The sequence below is a fragment of the Mobula birostris genome, chromosome 13 (genome assembly GCF_030028105.1).
Source record: "Mobula birostris isolate sMobBir1 chromosome 13, sMobBir1.hap1, whole genome shotgun sequence".
Taxonomy (NCBI): domain Eukaryota; kingdom Metazoa; phylum Chordata; class Chondrichthyes; order Myliobatiformes; family Myliobatidae; genus Mobula; species Mobula birostris.
The window spans coordinates 93,642,190-93,665,890 of NC_092382.1; the positions used below are offsets into that span (position 1 = coordinate 93,642,190).

Here is a 23,701-nt window from a genome sequence, read left to right on the forward strand (position 1 = left end):
CCCGACGGCGCTTGGTTCGCGTGTGCCTGACATCGCGCAAAGGTCAAACGCAGAACGAGCAATAGCGGTCGTGCCGCGGTTAGAGCGACGCTATTACGGATCGGGAGTGGGGGGCGGGGGTGCTTCCGGAGATCGGAGTTCAATTCCGACCGCCGTCCGTTAGGAACTTGTACGCTGTCCTCGTGAGACCACGTAGGTTACCTCCGGGTACTCGGGTTTCCTCCCGCTGTCCAAATACGTACCGGTTAGTAAGGTAATTGGTCACTGGATATCGTCCCGTGACCAGGCTAGGGCTAACTGGTAGGTGCGGACCGCCCTGTTCAGCGCGATGTCTTAAACGACATAAATAAACGACACTTTGACATGAGGCAGCGATCTAAACTCTGGCCTTTATTTTATATGTATATATATATTTCTGCGTGTACATTATTGGACGCTGGTTTGGTGTCCAGGCAGGGTAAGCTATGAAGCTGGATTGGTGTGGTGGTCAAGGGCTTTCCGCGCTTTGCTCAGCACTTTCGGCCGGCGGGGTCCTGCGTCATAGGTAACAGCAACTGGAATTATCGTCACAGAAGCCTGTGCTTCTATGATAGCCCTCTGGACAGCTGCTCCTGACACAATGGCCTCCGACCTCCATGCACGCCTGCGAACTGGACTCTGCCGTCAGAAATGAGAGGGTTAAATCAGATCTGCTCTCCCACTGTTTTCCGTGAATCCGCAACGGATGCATCGGCGAACGGTTTCCCGACTCTGTGGTATCAGTTACAAAGATGCAGGCGGCGCGGTTGGGTGTCCCGCCGCTTTGTCACTGGTTCGGGGCGGCGCGCCGGCTACCACGCTTTGGACTGCATGATCTACCACGGGGAACTGGACCTTGCAAGCTACTATCGGATGGAGAATCAGAGGACCAAAGAGTCGTACAACTTTCAAATATAAAACACAAAACGATTGATTACATAAGTACCCCCTCCCCCTTTAATATGACACACAAAATCATCACTGGTGCAGCCAATTGGCTTTGGAGGTCACATAAACAGTTAAATGGATATCTGTTTTTGGAGACCTGTGTGCAGTCAATGTGTTTCAATTGACCAGAGTGAAAATACACCTGTAATCGGAAGGTCCAGCTGCTGCTGTATCATTATCCTGGCAAAAGCTACTCCATGAAGACAAAACAACACTCCGAGCAACTCCACCAAAAGGTTATTGAAAAGCTGAAGTCACGAGATACATACAAAAAAAATTTCCGTCACTGAATATCCCTTGGAGCAGTTTAGTGAATCTTCAAGAACTGGAAAGAATATGGTCCAGCTGTAAATCTGCCTGGAGCAGACCATCCTCAACAACTGAGAGACCAAGCAAGAAGGGGACTAGTGAGGGAGGCCACCAAGAGACCGATGACAACTCTGGAGGAGTTGCAGGCTTCAGTGGCTGAGATGGGAGAGACTGCGCATAGAACAACTCTTGCCCGGGTGTTTCACCAGTCGCAGCTTTATGGGACAGTGACAAAGAGAAAGCCACTGTTGGAAAAAATCACATGAAATCTCAGCTAGAGTTTGCCAGAAGGCATTTTGGAGACTCCAAAGTCAGCTGGAGGAAGGTTCTGTGGTCCGATGAAACCAAAATTATTTTTGGCCATCAGACTAAACGCTCTGTTTGGTGTAAGTCAAACACCGCACATCATCAAAAACACACCATCCCTACTCTGAAGCACGGTAGTGTCTGCATCATGCTGTGGGGATGCTTCACTCCAGCAGGCCCTGGAAGGCTTGTGAAGGTAGGGGGTAAAATGAATGCAGCAAAAGACAGGGAAATCCTGGAAGAAATCCTGACACAGTGTGCAAAAGGACTGTGATTTGGGAGAAGATTTGTTTTCCAGCAAGACAATGACCCCAAGCATAAAGCCAAAACTACACAGAAATGGCCTAAAAAGAACAAAGTTAATGTCCTGGAGTGGCCCAGGAAGAGTCCAGACCTCAATCCAATTGAGAATTCGTGACTGGACTTGAAAAGGGCTGTTCACTCACGATCACCATGCAATCTGACAGAGCTTAACCAGTTTTGTAAAGAAGAATGGTGAAAAATTGCAGTCTCCAGATGTGCAAAGCTGATGGAGACCTCTCCACACAGACTCAAGGCTGTAATTGCTGCCTAAAGTACACCTACTAAATACTGACTTGAAGGGGCTGAATACTTACACAATCAATTATCTTTTGTTTTATATTTGTAATTAAATTAAATCACTTGTGGAGGTCTGTTTTCACTTTGAAACGAAAGAGTATATTTCTGTTAACACACATAAAAGTTGCTGGTGAACGCAGCAGGCCAGGCAGCATCTCTAGGAAGAGGTACAGTCAACGTTTCAGGCTGAGACCCTTCGTCAGGACTAACTGAAGGAAGAGTGAGTAAGAGATTTGAAAGTTGGAGGGGGAGGGGGTGATCCAAAATGATAGGAGAAGACAGGAGGGGGAGGGATGGAGACAAGAGCTGGACAGGTGATAGGCAAAAGGGATACGAGAGGATCATGGGACAGGAGGTCCGGGAAGAAAGACAAGGGGGGGGGGGACCCAGAGGATGGGCAAGAGGTATATTCAGAGGGACAGAGGGAGAAAAAGGAGAGTATATTTCTGTTGATCAGCGTCAAAAAAGTCAAATTAAATCTACTGTTAGTTAATGTTGTAAAACAATAAAGCATGAAAGCTTCCGAGGGGGTCTGAATACATTTTTTTATAGGCACTGTGCACCCCGCATTCTTCCAGTACCTTACCATTCGCAAACGGAGAGGCATGTAATTGCTGACGAAGGGTCTCGGCCTGAAACGTCGACTGCACCTCTTCCTACAGATGGCCTGCTGCGTTCACCAGCAACTTTGATGTGTGAGGCATGTAATTCAGCCCGGGCTCTCGCGATTTCTTCCATAATGGTCTAGGATGCATCTGCTCAGGCCCCGGAGAATTATCTACCCTACATACGTTTTTTTTAAAGATATCCAGCACCTCCTCGCTTTAGTGCGGACTATTCTCGAGACACCCCAATTAACAATCACAATTACGGAAGTCCTCATATATCTCGGTGAAAGCAAAAGAGATATACTCAGCGAAGACCTCTATGTTTTGCGGCGCTACACAACGAGGTCCAATCAGGGCTTGGTGGAGGTGGGGAGGGTCTATTCTCTCTCGACTTACACTTCCCCAATTAAAGTGCAGATTTATACTTTACAAAGTAAACTCTTCTGAATTCTTCCTGCTAAGTCTCCCTGGTGGCAGTCTGATTTCCTCGGTAAATATACTCCTATACTCGTTCAGGGTACCTATTGGTCCTAGATGCTTTTTCCCTGGCCTATACCTATTTTTCCCTGACCACCGTCCCAATGCCCCGTTAATTCAGGTTTCGCTGCGACAGCCCGACCTACCGCGTGCTCTAACAGGGGGCAGGCAAACCTTGAACTCTCGTTGACTCAATTAAATATTTTTTAAAAACATACTTGATGCATATCAACCTAACCATTCCAATTAACTTTCGTAAGTTCCTCTCCAAGACGGTCAAAATTTGCCCTGCCCGATTGAGGACTTTAGCTGGTGGACCGGAGTACCGCGGCAGCAAGGCCGTGCGCGTCACAGCTGTGGGAGCGTCAATGATAACGGAGACCTCACCTCCAGCGACAGACCGGACGGCACAACCGGCTAAGCGGCCGTAACGGGACCGTACCGAGGGGCGCTGGTGCTGAGGGTGTAGGAAGCTCAGCTGAGACGCACACGCGAGACATTATCCGTGGTAGGGCAGTTAGACAATTGGAGCTGAAACATTAAACTGTTTATTCTGCCGCGCTCGCCGCCGGGCCAGAATTTCCTGTTTTGTTACAAGCTGATAAGGGGGATAGATCGAGTGGATAGAGAGATTTTTTTTCCCCCCACGGAAGCAGTAAATGTTAATGCGAAGTGGACAGAGTGCATAAATTCAAGGTGATTAGAAGAAAGTATTGGGTAAGTATATATATATATTAAAAAAATGAGAGAGAGAGAGAGAGAGAGGGAGACACCACACCCCTGCCGGGGAGGTGGGGGTGACAGATACATTAGGGGCATTTATGAAGCACCTAGATAGGCACATGGATGATAGAAAAATTGAGAACTATGTAGGGTTCTCCATCTCCGCCACGACGGCTCTCAGAATGAGACTTTTCATCCCAAAACTAATGAGGTGGCGAAATTCTTCAAAGAAAAGGGTTTCCCTTCTTCCTCCATCAACGCTGCCCTCATCTGCATCCATTTCGCACACATCTGCCCTCACCCCATCCTCCCGTCATCATACCAGGGGTGGGGTTCCTCTTGTCCTCACCTACCACCCGATTAGACTCCACGTCCAGCACTTAAATCTACGTAACTTCCGCCAGCTCCAACGTGACCCCATCACCAAGCACATCCCTCCTTCCCCCACCCCATTTTCCTGCACAACTCCCTGTCCACTCGTCCCTCCCCACTGATCTCCTCCTGGCACTTACCCTTGCAAGCGGAACAAGAGTCACAACTTCTCCTACACCTCCTCCCTCACGACCATTCAGGGTCCCAAACAGTCCTTCCAGATGAGCTGACACTTCACCTCTGGGTCTGTTGGGGCTATCTACTGTATCCAGTGCTCCTGGTGTGGCCTCCTGTATATCAGAGACCCAATGAAAATTGGGAGACCGCTTCGCTGAGCACCCACACTCCGTCTGCCAGAAAAAGCAGGATTTCCCAGGGGCCACCCAGTTCAATTCTGCTTCCCATTCCCATTCCGACATGTCAGTCCGTGGCCTCATCACTCCTCTACTGTCGCGATGAGGCCACATTCAGTTCGGAGGAGCAACACTGTATATTCCGTCTGAGTAGCTTCCAGACTGATGGCATGAACATGGATTTCTTGCGGTTCCGGTAATTGCCCCCATCCCACTTTCCCCATTCCCGTTTCCCGTTTCCCTCTCTCACCTTATCCCCTTGCCTGCCGTTTGGCGCTCCTCCGCCTTCCCTTTATAGTCTTCGACCCTCTCCTGTCTGATATTCCTTCCTCTAGCCCTTTATCTCTTTCACCAATCAACTTCCCAGCTCTTTACCTCAACCCACCCCCCCCCCCCCCGGTTTCACCTATCAACTGCCACCTCGTGCCTCTTCCTCCACCCCCCTCCCAACCTCCCGCCCACCTTCCTACTCTGACTTCTCGTCCATTTCTTCCCAGTCCCGATGAAGGATCTCGACCGGGACGATAGAAGTATTCATTTCCATAAATGCTGTCGGCGCGTGGCCAAGTGGTTAAGGCGTCGGTCTAGTGATTTGAAGGTCGCTAGTTGGAGCCTCAGCTGAGGCAGCGTGTTGTGTCCTTGAGCAAAGCACTTAACCACACATTGCTCTGCGACGACACCAGTGCCAAGCTGTATGGGTCCTAATGCCCTTCCCTTGGACAACATTGGTGGCGTGGAGAGGGGAGACTTGCAGTATGGGCAACTGCAGGTCTTCCATACAAACTTGCCCAGGCCTGCGCCCTGGAAACCTTCCAAGGCACAAATCGATGGTCTCATGAGACTGACGGATGCTGAGTTCCTGTGTGTGTTGGGTAGGGTCCAATTGATCTCAGGGTACGTTAAAAGGACAGTGAGACATTGTGGGCCGAATGGTCTGTACTGTTCTACGTTCGACATTCAAATTATTTTGTCCAGTACGATTGGAGCGGGACTTAATGGGTATAAAAGTGCGGAAGAAGCGGACGGCGCTGAGGGCTGCGAGGAGAATGAGAGGGCCGTAGCAGCGGACTTTGTAGATGGCGCCTGATGAGCAGCCACCGTAAAGGGAGAACTTGCTGCCTGAGTGCCCTCGGCACTTCCAGTGATCCAGGGCTGAGGGAACCCCGCCTGGCCAGTGAGTCGGCGCGGCGGCAGGGCGTCCCCTGCCCGATGGCGGAGAAGGAGAGGCCGCCGGCTGCCTAATGGGACCGAGCTGGGAGGGAAGGGTATTGCGTTAAAGAAGTGTCAAGCCGGAGGAAAATAAAGCACTGCTGGTGAAGCGTTCCGGGAGACCATGCTGAGGAGGCGCCCGACAGACCGAGCGGAGGTGCCGAGAGAAGGCCCCGCAGTCGGGCACTGACTCACCCGCCAACTCAAGGCCCTGGTTCAGGAGGAGGAGGGTAACGAGCAGAAACAACGCAGTCATGGCTTCGGGAAAGTTTCTCGAACTCTGCAGCGTTTGGATGCGGTGCCGGTTCCGGCTCCTCTCCCGTCCGCCGTTGCCTCTTATGAGCGGAGAGTCGGTGGGTGGATCCTGCCCCGCGAGCGGTCGGGGAGGGTAGAGAGGAAGAAATGTGATTTGCCGCTGGGTTAGGGAGGGCGGGGAATGTGATTGGCAGAATTGGAGCTCAGGGTGATGGCCAACCAAATCTCCTTTCTCAGACTGCCAGAACACGGCAGGCTCGGGCGTCACCTGTTACTGCAGACCATAGGCCGGGAATACACTGAGACCGCAGTCCCTTGTCACCCTCCGGACGCGGCAACGCCGCGCCAATGATGTGCCTTCGTAGACTGCGGAGGAGTCTGCGAGGATGTTAACTCTTTCTGTGAATAACGGGCTGAACTACAATCAATGGCTAATTTTACGGAAATGATATTTAACGTTCTGGATTCTTAATATGAACTGCGATTGATTCGGTTCTGTGTTTTGCACGTGGCCAAGTGGTTAAGGCGTTCGTCTAGTGATCTGAAGGTCGCTAGTTCGAGCCTCAGCTGTGGCAGTGTGTTTGTGCCCTTGGGCAAGGCACTTAACCACACATTGCTCTGGTGTCTGTGCGAGGAGTGGGGCCCCACACAGACTTCCAATCTGCGCCTTGTAAGGCATGAAAATGCCCGACGCAGGCCTCTCATGGTCTGAGTCGACCTTCCTTCCCCTCCCCTGTGTTTGTAAAATACACCCAGCAGCAGCAAGTAAACACAGACTTCAGATAAATACATATACAAAGCGGTACATAAAGACATAGACAGATCCAGATAGTGATAGACCCGAGGAGATAGAAATAGAGAGACAGACAAGCTAATAAGTCAGACGGATAGACAAATAGATAGAAACATAGAAACATGGAAAACCTACAGCTCAATACAGGCCCGTCATCCCACAAAGCTGTGTCGAACATGTCCTTACCTTAGACATTACCTGTAAGGTTACCCAAAGCCCTCTATTTTTCTCAGCTCCATATACCTGTCCAGGAGTCTGTTAAAAGACCCTATCATATCCATCTCCACCACTGTTGCCGGCAGCCCATTCCACGCAATCACGACTCTCTGTGTGAAAAACTTACCCCTGACATCTCCTCTGTACCTACTTCCAAGCACCTTAAAACTGTGCCCTCTCGTGTTAGCCATTCCAGCCCTGGGAAAAGGCCTCTGACTATCCACACGATCAATGCCTCTCATTATCTTAAACACCTCTATCAGGTCACCTCTCATCCTCCGTCGCTCCAAGGAGAAAAGGCCAAGTTCACTCAACCTATTCTCATAAGGCATGCTCCCCAATCCAGGCAACATCCTTGTAAATCTCCTCTGCACCCTTTCTATGGTTTCCACGTCCTTCGTGTAGTGAGGCGACCAGAACTGATCACAGTACTCCAAGTGGGGTCACTTTACAATGTAGATAGATAGATCAACGGACAGATAGATGGACAGATAGATAGATAGACAGACAGACAGACAGACAGACAGACACATAGACAGACAGACAGATAGATAGATAGATAGATAGATAGATAGATAGATAGATAGATAGATAGATAGATAGATAGGTAGGTAGATAGATAGACCGACCGATTGATAAATAGACAGACAGACAGATAGACAGAGACAGATAGATGAATAGATAGATAGACAGATAGACATACAAACAGATAGACAGGCAGACAGATAGATGGATGGATAGATAGATAGATAGATAGATAGATAGATAAACAGTCAGACATATAGATACATAGACAGATGGATAGATAGATTGTTGGTAGATTCATAGGTAGATCGATAGATGGACAGTTTGATAGAGAGAGGAACAGAGAGGTAGGTAGATAATTAACGACATATGCTGGTGGTATTAAACATTATTCTGATTCTGAGACAGTTAGATACATAGATAGCCCCACATTGCTCGATGTCGCGTTTCAGAGTTTAAAGTTGGGTCACTCACCGATGGACACAACCACAGTCTGTGCCCACGGCGCGGAGCTGACAGCTCCCATCCAAGATGGACGTGTCGCCCAACATTTCGGAAAGGTTAGCCGGGACTTCCTTTTGTGTCCGTGCTGTTCTGTGCCGCGTTGCGACAGTGACCACGCTGCAGACCAGCGCTCTGTTCGTGCTAACTGACCTGAGAGCGCCGCGGCGCTGTGAAATGCGTTCCGCGTGTGCAAAATCCTACGCCCGCCTATCCCATCTCTCAAAAGCCCATCTCTTGTCCTGAGCTTATCTGACTTACCTTGTCTGACCGCTGCACACCACAGCAGTCCGATATCCCTCGGAGGGAGCCTATCACATAACAAAGCAGTTTGCAGTGACAGACGTCAGGACAGGGGGCTGTGGCGAGGGCTAGCCACACTCTAGGTTGGGGCGGTGCTGAGGGATCGGCATACCGGCAGCACCGTGGTGGGCCAGCAGTTACACCACTGTACCAGATCCAAGGATCCTGTGCACTGGGCACGTTCCCTCCCGGCAACCAGAACGTTCTTCTCGTGACAGCGGGGCTTTCGCTCGGCGCCTGTGGTTCCTTCCCGCACGCCCAAGACACGACACGCCGCTTGCTACGGTAGTCGGCCACTGCAATTTATTCCGGGCAGGAGTGGAACGAAATTAAGGAGAAGTTAAAGGGGATGAGAAAGAGAGCAGATTGCAGATAAATAAGTGTATTCATAAATGTGAGGTGCTGCATTTTGGTAGGACTAATCAAAATAGGACATACATGGTAAATGGTAGGGCATTGAGGAATGCAATAGAACAGAGGGATCTAGGAATAATGGTGCATAGTTCCCTGAAGGTGGAATCTCAGGTGGTGAAGAAGGCTTTTGGTATGCTGGCCTTTATAAGTCAGAGCATTGAGTATAGGAGTTGGGATGTAATGTTGAAATTGTACAAGGCATTGGTAAGGCCAAATTTGGAGTATTGTGTACAGTACTGGCCACCGAATTATAGGAAAGATATCAATAAAATTGAGAGAGTACAGAGGAGGTTTACTAAAATGTTGCCTGGGTTTCATCTCCTAAGTTACAGAGAAAGGTTGACCAAGTTAGGTCTTTATTCTTTGGAGCGAAGAAGGTTGAGGGGGGTTTTGGTAGAGGTATTTAAAATTATGAGGAGGATAGACAGAGTTGACGTGGATAGGCTTTTTCCATTGAGAGTTGGAGAGATTCAAACAAGAGGACATGAGTTGAGAGTTAAAGGGCAAAAGTTTAGGGGTAACATGAGGGGGAACTTCTTTACTCAGAGAGTGGTAGCTGTGTGGAACGAGCTTCCAGCAGAAGTGGCTGAGGCAGGTTCGATGTTGTCGTTTAAAGTTAAATTGGATAGATATATGGACAGGAAAGGAATGGAGGGTTATGGGCTGAGTGCAAGTCGGTGGGACTGGGTGAGAGTAGGAGTTTGGCACGGACTAGAAGGGCCGAGATGGCCGGTTTCCGTGCTGTAATTGTTATATGGTTATATGAGATTGGGGGAGTTGTTCTGGTGGCCAGAAGAGACTCGTTAGAACACTGAACACAGAACACGTGGAACATAGCGCGGTAAAGCACAGTACGGCCCACGATGCCTTGCCGACCTATATAAACATAGTCCACGATCAACGCAACCCGACCCGCCAGCGCAGCCCGTGACCTCTGCTTCCCCCACACTCAGGGATGAAGACGAAAACCTCTGAGTCCTCGCGCAAGTTTCCCTGCAGGTTAACTTGCAGGTTGAACCGGTGGTAAGGGGGGCAGACGCGGTGTCAGCGTTCATTTCGAGAGGACTAGAATACAAAAGGATGCGGCGCTGAGGCTTCACGGGGCACCAGCGAGGCCTCACTCGGAGTATTGTGAGGGGTCTTGGGCCACCCGTCCAGGAAAGAATGCGCTGGCATTGGAGAGGGTTGGCCGGAGGAACTCGAGAACGGTACCCGGAATGATGCGGGTTTATTCTATGAGAAGCGATTGCTGGCCCTGGGGCTGTACTCGATGGAATTTAGAAGAATGCGGTGTGGGGGGATCTCATTGATACCTATCAAATGTTCAAAAGCATAGATAGAGTGGATTTGGGGAGGACCTTTCTTATGGTGCGGGGAGTCTGCAACCAGGGAGCACAGCCTCAGAACAGAGGGGCATCCAATTTACTTTCTTGACATTGACCTTTGAAATCTGAATTAGAGCGGAGATGAGAAGGCCCTTCTTTAGCCAGAGGGTGGTCAATCTGTGGAGCTCATTGCCACAGGCAGCCGTGGCGTCTCGGTCATAGGGTGCATTCAAGGTGGAGGCTGATAGGTTCTTGACTCGTCATGGCTTATCAAGAAGGTTACGGGGAGAAGGCAGGGGAATGCGGTTGAGAGGGATAATAAATTAGCTCTGATAAAAAGGCGGAGCAGACTGAATGGGACACATGGGCTAATTCAGCTCCTATAGGAAGAACTACGTTCGATGTTTCGGGCCGAGACCCTTCGTCAGGACTCGCCAGTCCTGACGAAAGGTCTCGGCCCGAAACGTCGACTGTACTTCTTCCTACAGATGCTGCCTGGCCTGCTGCTTTTCACCAGCATTTTGTGTGTGTTGCTTGAATTTCCAGCATCTGCAGATTTTCTCGAGTTTGCGTTTTTAATTCCGCTCCCAATGCTCTTCGGTGTGGAATGGGCCTTTTGCATAGTCTTTTGCTCTTCGGTGTGGAATGGGCTCTCTGTGCAGCGCTACGGTAATTTTTTTTCGCGACATTAATAAACAAATGTTCACTCAATTAACAACGTAGAGAGGCAGATTTCAGCCGATTTCTAAAGCAAAATCCTTGTGGCTCTCAGAGGAGGCTCTTCCTTGAAAATGCCGGCTGCATTTGGAAAGATGGAGGCGAAGAGGAAAGGAGAAGGGAGGATTGATGTTGAGTACTGCATGCATTTGTTTTGGGCAATCAGTTATTCTTTTTCTCCACTTCATCTGTCCGCTGGTCTGTCTACTGTTGCCGGAAGCGTGCCTCAACATTCAAAGTTCAGAGCAAATCCACTTACGGCCGAGGTGTGGCTGTGGGTTCGATTTTAAGATTAAAGAGAAATTTGGATAGTACATAGATGGGAAGGTTATGGAAGGGTATGTTGTATTTGCAAGTCGATAGGACCAGGCAGATTAGTAGATTGGCACTGGCCAGTTGGAAGCCGGCCGGTGGTGTAGTGGCGTCCGCATCGGACTTCCCGGGCGAATGGGGAGTGGTACTTGACCTAACAGTGGTAAATGGTAGTGTGGAGGAGCAGAGGGATCTCGGGGTACATGTCCATAAATCCCTGAAAGTTGCCTCACAGGTGGATAGGGTAGTTAAGAAAGCTTATGGGGTGTTAGCTTTCCTAAGTCGAGGGATAGAGTTTAAGAGTCGCCGGGTAATGATGCAGCTCTATAAAACCCTGGTTAGGCCACACTTGGAGTATTGTGTCCAGTTCTGGTCACCTCACTATAGGAAGGATGTGGAAGCATTGGAAAGGGTACAGAGATTTACCAGGATGCTGCCTGGTTTAGAGAGGATGGATTATGATCAGAGATTAAGGGAGCGAGGGCTTTACTCTTTGGAGAGAAGGAGGATGAGAGGAGACATGATAGAGGTGTACAAGATTATAAGAGGAATAGATAGAGTGGATAGCCAGCGCCTCTTCCCCAGGGCACCACTGCTCAATACAAGAGGACATGGCTTTAAGGTAAGGGGTGGGAAGTTCAAGGGGGATATTAGAGGAAGGTTTTTTACTCAGAGAGTGGTTGGTGCGTGGAATGCACTGCCTGAGTCAGTGGTGGAGGCAGATACACTAGTGAAGTTTAAGAGACTGCTAGACAGGTATATGGAGGAATTTAAGGTGGGAGGTTATATGGGAGGCAGGGTTTGATGGTCGGCACAACATTGTGGGCCGAAGGGCCTGTAATGTGCTGTACTGTTCTATGTTCTATGTTCTATGGTCCCGGGTTCGAATCTGGCCGGCTCCTTACACGTTTTCCATTCGTGCTGGGTTAAATGTTCAGCTAACAACTCGGCCTCGTGAAAACAAAAACATCAGACAGAGTACTAAAGGGACGGCAACAAGGCGCAGAGAGGAACATACACACTGACCAGATGGTCAGTACTCTCATACTCTATGACCAAATGACTCTATGTTACTGTAGGCAAGGGGATAAAACAACCATCAAAGGGGAGCAAAATCTGCAGATGCTGGAAATCCAGAGCAACGCACACAAGATGCTGGAAGAACACAGCCGGTCAGGCCGCATCTGTGGAAAAGAGTACATCGGAGTTTCGGCCCGAGACGCCGAGTCTTTACTCTTTTCCGTAGATGCGCCCAGGCCTACTGAGTTCCTCCAGCATTTTGTGTGTTGTTCGAACCATCAAAGGGAAGTACCACCTACAAGTGGCATTTATTAAATTATTCTGTGGCTTGGAGAGGTCACAGCGCTGGCGCCGGCTGAGTAAACAATCCTCAGCCCTGGGTTCATGTGAGGAACTCTCAGTCCAGAGAAAAAGATTTCCAGATGTTCAAATTGGCAGCTGAAGACTAAATTACACTGGCGTTTCTGGGAATGATTTGGCAAGTGTGTGCATGTTTTCCTTCCTCTGTTCACAAACGATGTTGGGAAAAGATCCCGCTGCTCTAATAGATCCCAGATGTTTTACGAAGCTGTTATATAAGATTATTTTTGAAGTTCAAATGCAGGGCAAATGGATTTATCCTGAAATCACACACATTCCAGAAACCGGGATGCTGCCATTGCGGAGGAGGTTAACTCTTTCCATGGATAACTCGCCTGAAGAGCTGATTTATAATGAGTGGAAGCGTTGAATAAGATCCCGCGTTCTTAATCTGATCAGCAATTGACTTCGTTCTCTATTTGCCCTGTACCTCGGCAGGTGAAATAAACCCGGCAGCTGGAATGAAACGCAGACGGAAACATATTAGTATATAAACAAGCAAACTGAACAGTGTGACGGGGTCCTGAATTACCCCTATAAACTGTGCTCCATTACCCCTATGAGCTGTGCTTTTGAAAAGAGAGAGAGAGGTATTTAATACAAACACCTTGTTTTAAGAGGGAGAGAGAGACAAAGGCTGCTCACAGTTTGCTTATACTTTCCCAAGGACATTGCCTGTTTGTACATTCTTCCACAGACAGAGAAGGGAGGAGTTATTTGAGAGACAGTTGGGACTCAGTACGTTGAGATAAATAGAAGGTCAGATGATAAACGGACAGAGACATGGTTTTGGACACTGAATGAGCTTTGTTGTGCCCACAGAAAAAGTGGGTTTTGGAGGATCGATCAGTGGCTCTTGCAGTGTGAAAAGGGAGTGACCTGTGGGGAGTTGTTCATGTGGCAACCCTTGCCTGGGTTGATAATTCCACCACAGAAGAACGGTCCCCTTTGCTGTGGTCACAATCGGTGACTTTTAAAGGATTTCGGAGGACAACGGGAAGATCGACAGCGTCAGCTCAACTGAAGACTCAAATCTCTCCCTCTCTCTCTCTCCATCACTACTCAACTCAATACCACGAAGTGAACTGAACTTTGCTCATCATCGTAAGATTGTATCTATTTACCCCTAGAATTGAAAAAGCTTGGTTTTCATATATATTCCACACTTACTTATTGTTGCTCACCTGTTTGATTTATCTGCATTTATATTACTGTATTGCGCAGTTCCTAATAAATACCATTAGTTAATAGCAATACTGGACTCCAAAGTGTTTTCCATTTCTGCTGGTTCTTTAACCCGTCACGGGGTACGTGACAACAGTAATAGACATGATGAGATGCAGACAGATATATAGATACACAGTATAGATAGAACGATAGATAGATAGAACGATAGATAGACAGACAGACAGACAGACAGACAGATAGACAGACAGACGGACAGACAGACAGATAGATAGACAGACAGATAAATAGATAGATTAGATTAGATTATGAAGACACACAGTCCTCTTTTATTGTCATTTAGTAATGCATGCATTAAGTAATGATACAATATTTCCTCCGGTGTAATATCACAAAACACAGGACAGACCAAGATTGAAAAAACTAGCAAAACCACATAACTATAACATATAGTTACAACAGTGCAACAATACCATAACTTGATGAAGAACAGTCCATGAGCACAGTAAAAAGTTCAAAGTCTCTCACGCTAACGGGAGAAGGAAGAAAAACTCTCCCTGCCATGCCCGACCACAGTCTGACTCTGAGTCGTCCAAAAACTTCGAGCCTCCAATCAGCTCTCCGACACCGAGTACCGAGCAACATCTCTATCCGAACGATTCGATCTCAATCTCGGTCCCCAACAGCAGGCAAAGCCGGGGATTTTGAGGCCTTCCCTCCGGAAGATTCTCGATCGCGCAGTCACGACAGCAACGAACTTGCGTTTCAGAAATTTCTCCAGATGTTCCTCCGTGCTTTCACGTCTGTCTCCATCAAATCAGAATTGTCCACGGCCCCTATTTAACGGATACGATATCATTTTCACCGGAGAGCTGCAGTGAAGGCAGATAGACAGACATTTAGATAGACAGATAGATAGATAGATAGATAGATAGATAGAGAGAGAGAGAGAGAGAGAGAGAGAGAGAGACAGACAGATAGATAGATGGATAGTCAGACAGCTAGACAGACAGATAGATAGATAGATAGATAGATAGATAGATGGATAGATAGATACAGACAGACAGACAGACTGATAGATAGTCAGATAGCTAGACAGGCAGAGATAGTTAGATAGTTAGATAGATAGATAGATAGATAGGTAGGTAGATAGTTAGATAGCTAGATAGATAGTTAGATAGATAGACAAACAGATAGATAGGGAAGCAGATAGATAGACAGACAGACAGACAGACAAACAAATAGATAGGTAAATAGATATATAGACAGACAGACAGAAAGACAGAAAGATAGACAAGTAGATAGATTGATAGATAAATAGATGGATAGACAGAGAGATAGACAGACAGACAGATAGACTGATAGATAGACAGACAGACATACAGATAGGCACATAGACAGACACATAGACAGATAGATAGACAGACAAACAGATAGATAGACAGACAGACAGACAGATAGATAGATAGACAGACACATAGGCAGATAGATAGACAGACAAACAGATAGATAGACAGACAGACAGACAGACAGACAGATAGATAGAAAAATAGATAGATAGTCATATAGCTAGACAGATAGACAGGTAGATAGATAGATAGATAGACAGATAAATAGATAGATAGACAGACAGACATACAGATAGACTGATAGATAGACAGACACATAGACAGATAGATAGACAGACAAACAGATAGATAGACAGACAGACAGACAGACAGATAGATAGAAAAATAGATAGATAGTCATATAGCTAGACAGATAGACAGGTAGATAGATAGATAGATAGATAGACAGACAGACAAAAGATAGATAGACAGTCAGATAGCTAGACAGACAGAGACAGACAGATAGATAGATATATAGATAAATAGAAAGATGAATAGATAGTTAAATAGACAGATAGATAGACAGACAGATAGATAGATAGTCAAACAGATAGATATATAGAGAGATAGACAAGCAGATAGATAGACAGATAGATAGATAGGCAGATAGATGGACTGACAGAGACAAATTGATAGGTAGATGGATAGACAAACAGATAGATAGTTAAGTAGATAGATATATAGATAGACAGGCAGGTAGATAGATAGATAGATAGGCAGACAGATAGATAGACAGACAGATAGATAGACAGACAGATAGATAGACAGACTAAGACAGATAGATAGATGGATAGATAGATAGATGGATAGATAGATGGATAGATAGATAGATAGACAGACAGATAGACAGATGAATACACAAATAGATAGATAGGAAGTAGATGGAAATATAGATAGATTAGATAGATAGATAGATAGATAGATATAAAGATAGACAAGTAGATATATAGGTAGATAAATAGATAGATAGATAGATAGATAGATGTATAGATTGTTAGAGAGAGAGATAGACAGACAGACAGACAGATAGATAGATAGATAGATACTTACCTCTCTGCCTCCACGCTGGCCATACGACTGCGCCTTTGACCTCTTACCCGGTACTAGTACTCCCCGGGACCGGCTCTTTTCTATCTCCCGTCCAGAAACGGCGACCGAGGAAGAGTACATCAAAGAGGCATCTGTCAGTCAACATCACCAGCACGGATGTAAGCAAGAAAGATGGTAAGCTCCGTCCCTGTACACAGCGCCTCAGTAACATGACAGTGAAGAACTGCGGCCTTCTTCCCCTGCTGGCCTCTGCGTTCGCGCACCTCCAAGGAGTTTCCATGTTTTCCAAGATAGATCTGCGCATGCTTGTTAACGGGTTCGTGTTTGAAAAGGGGGCGAGTGGAAGACCGACGCCGACGCTTCCACTGGCCACTATGAGCTTTGATCTGGACAGCGCCTCTGCTGTTTTTCTGACTCTGGTCAACAATGTGTTCACGGACATAAACCATAAGACATAGGATTAGAATAAGGCCATTCAGCCCATCTCGGGTCTGCTCGCCCGTTCCTTCATGGCCAATCCCGGATCCCACTCAAACCCGTACACCTTCCTTCTCGTTTTATCCTCTGATGCCCTGACCGACCAGGAACCGCTCAACTTCCGCCTTAAATACGCCCACGGACTTGCCCTCCACCCCCCACCGCAGTCTGTGGCAGAGCATTCCACAGACTCACTACTCTCCCGCTAAATAAAAATCCTCCTTACCTCTAAAAGGTCGCCCCTCACTTTCGAGGGTCCCTCCAGTTTTGAATAGTCCCATCACAGGAAACATCCTCCCCATATTCATCATATCCAGTCTTTTCAACAGTCTGTAGGTTTCAATGAGATTGACCCCGCATTCCCCAAAATTCCCGTCAGTACAGGCCCAAAGCTGCCAAATGCTCCCTCATAAAATGATGCCGAATCATTTTGTTTTCGTGCATTTGGACGAATTCTAATCTGTTCCGCCCTCGCCTGGAGCACGTCGAACATCTCAGACGGCTCCTCGAGGGTACCCGAGCTGGTGACGTGTGAATTCCACGAGGAACACGTGCCATTCCTGGGCTACTTCCACCCCGCTTCCAATATTCAAACAGGCTCGCATAAAATGCAGACATTCACTGACTACCACAAACCATTGACGGTCAGACGGGTGCGGTGCACCATGCGGTTTCCGAATTGTCATCGCTGCTGCAGTGGAAACCTCAGTTCCGTCCCGACACTCAGCAGGAAGGCCCCTGCAGGATTCCCTTGTACAATAGAACCAGGCCAAGCATTCTCGGAACCAACCAAAGCGTTGCTTCGCCACTGCCCTGATGGTGCTACACCCAGATATGCCCCGATGGTGCTACACCCAGATACTCCCCGATGGTGCTACATCCCACATACTTCCCGATGGTGCTACATCCCACATACTCCCCGATGGTGCTACATCCCAGATACGCCCCGATGGTGCTACACCCAGACATGCCCCGAAGGTGTTACACCCAGACATGCCCCGATGGTGCTACACCCAGACATGCCCCGATGGTGCTACCCCGAGACATGCCCCAATGGTGCTACACCCAGATACTCCCCGATGGTGCTACATCCCAGATACGCCCCGATGGTGCTACCCCGAGACATGCCCCAATGGTGCTACACCCAGATACTCCCCGATGGTGCTACACCCAGATACGCCCCGATGGTGCTACACCCAGACATGCCCCGAAGGTGCTAGACCCAGACATGCCCCGATGGTGATGCACCCAGACATGCCCCGAAGGTGCTAGACCCAGATACGCCCCGATGGTGCTACATTCCAGATACGCCCCGATGGTGCTACATTCCAGATACGCCCTGATGGTGCTACACCCAGACATGCCCCGATGGTGCTACACCCAGACATGCCCCGAAGGTGCTAGACCCAGATACGCCCCGATGGTGCTACATTCCAGATACGCCCCGATGGTGCTACACCCAGACATGCCCCGATGGTGCTAGACCCAGACATGCCCCGATGGTGCTACAGCCAGACATGCCCCGCCTGTTTATCCTCGAGCTGGATGCATCAGGCGCCGGCACTGGAGCCGCGCTTTGGATTCCCGGTTGCGCCCTTGTGCCTTTCTCTATCGTCGCTTGATACCTGCCGAGCGTAACTGCATTTTCGGGAACCGAGAACTTCTGGCTGTCAAGGAGGCACGAGGACGCGGGCGGAACGTCCTCTTTTTGGTTTGGACACATCACAAGGAAATTCGGGGCGCTGAGGCCGGCAGGCGTTTCGGCTCCGCCGTCCTCCCAAGTCACGGAAGGAAGTCTTGCTGGCGACTGGAGAAAGTGCAGAGCCGCAGATTGACCCCGCGCTACCATTCGTAGCGGGCGCTATCAACAGGGTCTCATATAGATCGCGCCCACCATTATCAATGAAGATCCACCCAGTGTTCCTGTTTCCAAGCTGAAGCCGACCAGCACCTTCCTCTGGCTCCCACCACCACGCCACTCCCTCCTCCCCACCGAGTGGATGGATGCCTGATCGATTTTGTGCGGAGCCTCAGCGGGTTCGGGTGCGGTGAGGGACCCAGGTTCTCGCGGATTGGCAGGGGTATGACCCTGAGGAACCGTCTTGGGTCCCAGTCCGGGACGGAACGGGCCCGGGGAATCACGGTCATACGCTGCAGCTAGTTGGCGTCTCATTGCGCCAAAATACAACTACCCTCCTTTTGTGTCAGCCTTGTCCAGACACGATTAAAAGCAGGGCAATGTTCATTCTCTCTGCTAACGGTTATACTGGTTGCGGGAGTGACGACCACCGTTAAGACTGACGTTGTTATTTGTTTAGTATGAGGCCTCTGCTGGCGAGCCGCTGTATCGGCGTTACTTTCCGTTCGAACACCTAGATCATGGCCGAGAGTTTATTGTTTTTCTTCCCTTAATTTCTGAACACTTTTTATTAAAAGTCAGTAAGCTCTCTGTCTCTCCCCCTCCCCCTCCCTCTTTCTCCCTCGCCCTCTCTCTTCCTCTTTCTCCCTCTCTCTCCCACCTCCCCCTCTCTCTCTCCCTCCATCCCTCTCTCTCTCCATCTCTCTCTCCCACCCTCTCTCTCTCCCTCCATCTTGCTCTCTCTCTCTCTCTCTCTCTCCCTCTCTCTCTTCCTCTCTCTCCTCCTCTCTCTCCCTCTCTCAATAAGCATTTCGCTTGCTCTCTGAATAAGCATTTCCTTTTTTTTAAAATTTTATTTTTATTTGGATAAGGAATTCGCAAATATCATGTACTTTTTTCACACATATAACCTGTTCCATTTTTTTATATGTATAAAACTATAATTATTTATACATTCTTAAGTACACATTGAGATGATATAAAAGGAAATTAGACACTTAAATAGATAATTATGTACTGTGGTAATTCTAATCTATTAGGCTAAGTAATGGTATTAGTTGTTAAGAAAAATGGTAATAATAGTTTCCATATAACTCTTCTGGACCATTTCCACTGGTCCAAAATGTTGTATATAAGCCTATGTAACACCATTGTAGGTGTTTATATCCTAATTTGTTCATGCTTGCTCCTGCCCGCAGACATAATTATCCAATCCCTATGTACTTATTTACTTAACTTTTTCATTTTTTATCCCTTTCCCAAATCTTTCCCTTTACTTGTGTTAATTCTCTATTTTCCAAAAGAAAACAAAAAAAAAGACATTTAGACTAGGGGTGCTTACGTTAGCAATATTACTGTGTTGATGAGAAGAGCAGTATAAATCATTAGGAGAGTCATCTAAAGTCTGCTCGCATTGGGGTTATATATTCAATCCATTTACTCCAGATTTGATAAATTTTTTCTTTTTGAATTCTCAGGGAGTAGGTCAACTTTTCCATTTTAAATATTTCCAAGATAATTTCGTGCCAATCTTCTAATGTAGGTGGTATTGGATTTAGCCATTTTCTAGTGATTGATTTCTTACTTGCCGCTAAGAGGGCCTGCAGCAACTTTATATCTTCCTTCTGTTCAAGAAACAATACATGCCCCAAATAGAGCGTCTCAAAGTTCAGAGGTATCTGGGACCTAAGTACCTTAACTAATGTTCTATGAATACCTTCCCAAAATAGACTTAATTTAGGGCAATCCCAAAAAATATGAAAATGATTTGCCTCCTTGGAGCCGTACCTTCTCCAACACGTCACGTTTGTATCTTTATATTTTTCCTGACATGGCGTCTTGAAGTATCTTATAATGTTTTTCCAACAATGTTCTCTCCAAGTCAAAGAATTAATCGAGGACCATTGAAAGCTGCAGATTTTCCCCCAAGCCTCCTCTGAAAGTACCAACCCCGCTTCTTTCTCCCACTTCTCTTTAATATACAGTGTATTTACATTTTTAGCATGGGAGAGTGCATTATATAATCGAGAAACTGATTTACTAGGTATTGAACTGCAAGCCGAATTCAGAATCTTGAAAAATTCTAATTCTACTGTTTGTTGGTAAGTCTGTATATCTACAACTCTGGTTAACATAGTTTTGTACTTGAAGGTACCTAAAAAAGTCATTGTGTTCTAGGCCATGTTTGTCCTGCAGGATTTGGAAACTTTGTAATACTCTTTTATCTATAAATGAGAGGTAGGTTGTAAGACCTTTCTTTATCCATAGCTCAAATCTTTTATCTCCTCTGTTGGGAAGGAATTCGGTATCATATGCACACCATCTAAAGAGTTTTAACATGTTATTAATTCCACATGAATTAACCACCTTCTGCCATACTTTTAATGTAAGATTTATCCAACTGTTTTTAAATTTTTCCAACTGGGCCATCAATCCTTTGTCAGCTATTGAGGCCTGTAGAGGAAAACTGTCAACTAATCCAAATTCTATTTCCTTCCGTCTAGCCTTATATTCCCTATTACACCAATATAACAGAGGGGTTATCTGTGAGGCATAAAAATAATTTCTCAAGCAAGGAAGTACCATACCTCCTCCTTCCTTCCCTAACTGTAAGGTGTTATATCGAATTCTAGGTTTCTTTCCTTGCCAAATGAAGCGGGAAATCCATTTGTCCCATTCCCTGAATTGATTATCATCCACCTCCACCGGTAAAGTACGGAAAAGATACAATAACCGAGGAAGAATATTCATTTTTATAGTATTTATCCTTGAATTTAAACTTAAAAAGGGGATAAGATTCCATCTATGCATATCTGCTTTTATCTCTGAGATTAATGGCCCATAATTTACCTGTGACGGTGTTGAAAGATCCTTCGGCAGGATTATTCCTAAATATTTTAATGATTTAGCTTTCCACTTAAGATCGTATGTATCCTGCAATTTTTTGGATGGTGTAGAATAAGCATTTCCAAGTCTGATAGTCCTGGTGTAGCCTCTTCCCCGCTGAGAGTGGGGCAACAGGGCTATAAGAGGAGAATGCATCCTTCATGATATTGCTGGCCATTATCCCCGGCACTTTCTGTGTATACACTCAGTAGCGCCCCCCCCCCCCGTCCCTGATAACGTGCCCCCTGAGTCTATGCTCGTGGTCTTCAGCTGCTGTGTTCCACCCACTGTGAGGTTCGAGCTGCTGTGCGTTCAGAGATGCTCGTCTGCACACCACTGTTGTAACGTGTGGTTATTTGAGTTACTGTCGCCTTCTCGTCAGCTTGAACCAGTCTGGCCATTCCCCTCTGACCTCTGTCATTAATGAGGCCTTTTCGCTCACAGAACCGGATTTTCATTTGTATTTTTCCCCGCTTTATTCTCTCTAAACGCTAGGAACCGTTGTGCGTGAAAATCCCAGGAGATCGGCAGTTTCTGAGATACTCAAACCACACTGTCTTGAGATCAGCAATTACTCCACCGTCAAAGTCACTTCGATCGCATTTCCTCCCCCGTCCTGATGTTTGGTCTGGACACCAACCAAACCTCGTGACCATGCCTTCGTGTTTTTATGTACTGAGTTGCGACCACGCGATTGGCTGACCGATACTTGTATTAGATTTTTGATTGGTCAGGGCATGAAGGGATACGGGGAGAAGGCAGGAGATTGGCGGCTGAGAGGAGAGTTGGATCAGCCACGATGAAATGGCAGGGCAGACTCGATGGGCCAAATGGCCGAATTCCGCTCCTGTATTGTTTGGTCTGTTGTGTTACTAACGAGCAAGTGTACGATGCACCTAATAAAGCAATAGGTGCATGTCACGAATGAACGCAAACACGAAGGGCTGATTAATATTTGACCGTCAGTTCAGCGGGACGACACTCGGGCGATCAACTATTCGACTTCACGGGCTGGAGTGCAAGTTACCTGAGACGGACCACAAACTGCGAAAATCAGGAGAGTGGTTGGCGTTGTGGAGAAATATCGGGGGGTGGAGGGAGTGTGATCGCTCGTGTCCAGTATCATGTTCTCCCGACACGGGATTTAATCCGGGATGTCAGGGGTGTTCACGGAGAACGCCTGTGCATGTCTTTGTTGAAGGCGAATAGGCTGCCGCAGGGGCAGCTGCCTACGGTCTTTCACCGATCGGGGTCAGGGTCCGGCGGCAAGAGGTGCGGGATGACTGGGGAGCCCTCCTATACCTTCCCCGCGCTTGTGATAATAGACAGTAGACAATAGGTGCAGAAGTAGGCCATAGATGTGTCACCATCTTCCTCCGCTGAGCTCACAGTCGGATCGGTCCCCGTCTGGAACCGCCCCCGCTCCCGCCCCCCTGACCTTACAGACGTGGGTGACCGTACCTGGAGCGAAGCGCCGGATGGATAAACTCCAGACGGCATCGTTCTCGGGATCTCAGGAACTCAGCAGCCTCTCCGTCATGACAAGATGCTGATCCTCGGAGAAGGAGCAAACCTCTGACAGCACTGGTAACGCCGCCACTACTCCTGACCCGTCACTGACCACACTGGTAACGCCGCCACTACTCCTGACCCGTCACTGACCACACTGGTAACGCCGCCACTACTCCTGACCCGTCACTGACCGCACTGGTAACGTCACTAGTTATTCCAACTCATCACTGACCACACTGGTAACGTCACTAGTTATCCTGACCCGTCACTGACCGCACTGGTAACGTCACTAGTTATTCCAACTCATCACTGACCACACTGGTAACGTCACTAGTTATCCTGACCCGTCACTGACCACACTGGTAACGTCACTAGTTATTCCAACTCATCACTGACCACACTGGCAATGTGCCAGTTATCCTGACCCGTCACTGACCACACTGGTAACGTCACTAGTTATCCGGACCCATCACTGACCACACTGGTAACGCCGCCACTACTCCTGACCCGTCACTGACCGCACTGGTAACGTCACTAGTTATTCCAACTCATCACTGACCACACTGGTAACGTCACTAGTTATCCTGACCCGTCACTGACCACACTGGTAACGCCGCCACTACTCCTGACCCATCATTGACCACACTGGTAACGTTACTAGTTATCCGGACCCATCACTGA

General features: G+C 47.7%; 2 long non-coding RNA genes across 2 annotated transcripts; both read right to left on the bottom strand.

The window, feature by feature from the left end:
- Positions 1 to 369: 369 nt before the first annotated feature.
- On the bottom strand, positions 370 to 6,443 carry LOC140207183 (uncharacterized). Its single transcript, XR_011888526.1, has 2 exons — positions 6,119 to 6,443; positions 370 to 657 (listed from the first exon to the last, which is right to left on the bottom strand). It is a non-coding gene; the product is annotated as an uncharacterized lncRNA (long non-coding RNA).
- A 7,759-nt stretch (positions 6,444 to 14,202) lies between these two features.
- Positions 14,203 to 17,343, bottom strand: LOC140207751 (uncharacterized). Its single transcript, XR_011888643.1, has 3 exons — positions 16,991 to 17,343; positions 16,288 to 16,418; positions 14,203 to 14,721 (listed from the first exon to the last, which is right to left on the bottom strand). It is a non-coding gene; the product is annotated as an uncharacterized lncRNA (long non-coding RNA).
- Between the last annotated feature and the right edge of the window lie 6,358 nt (positions 17,344 to 23,701).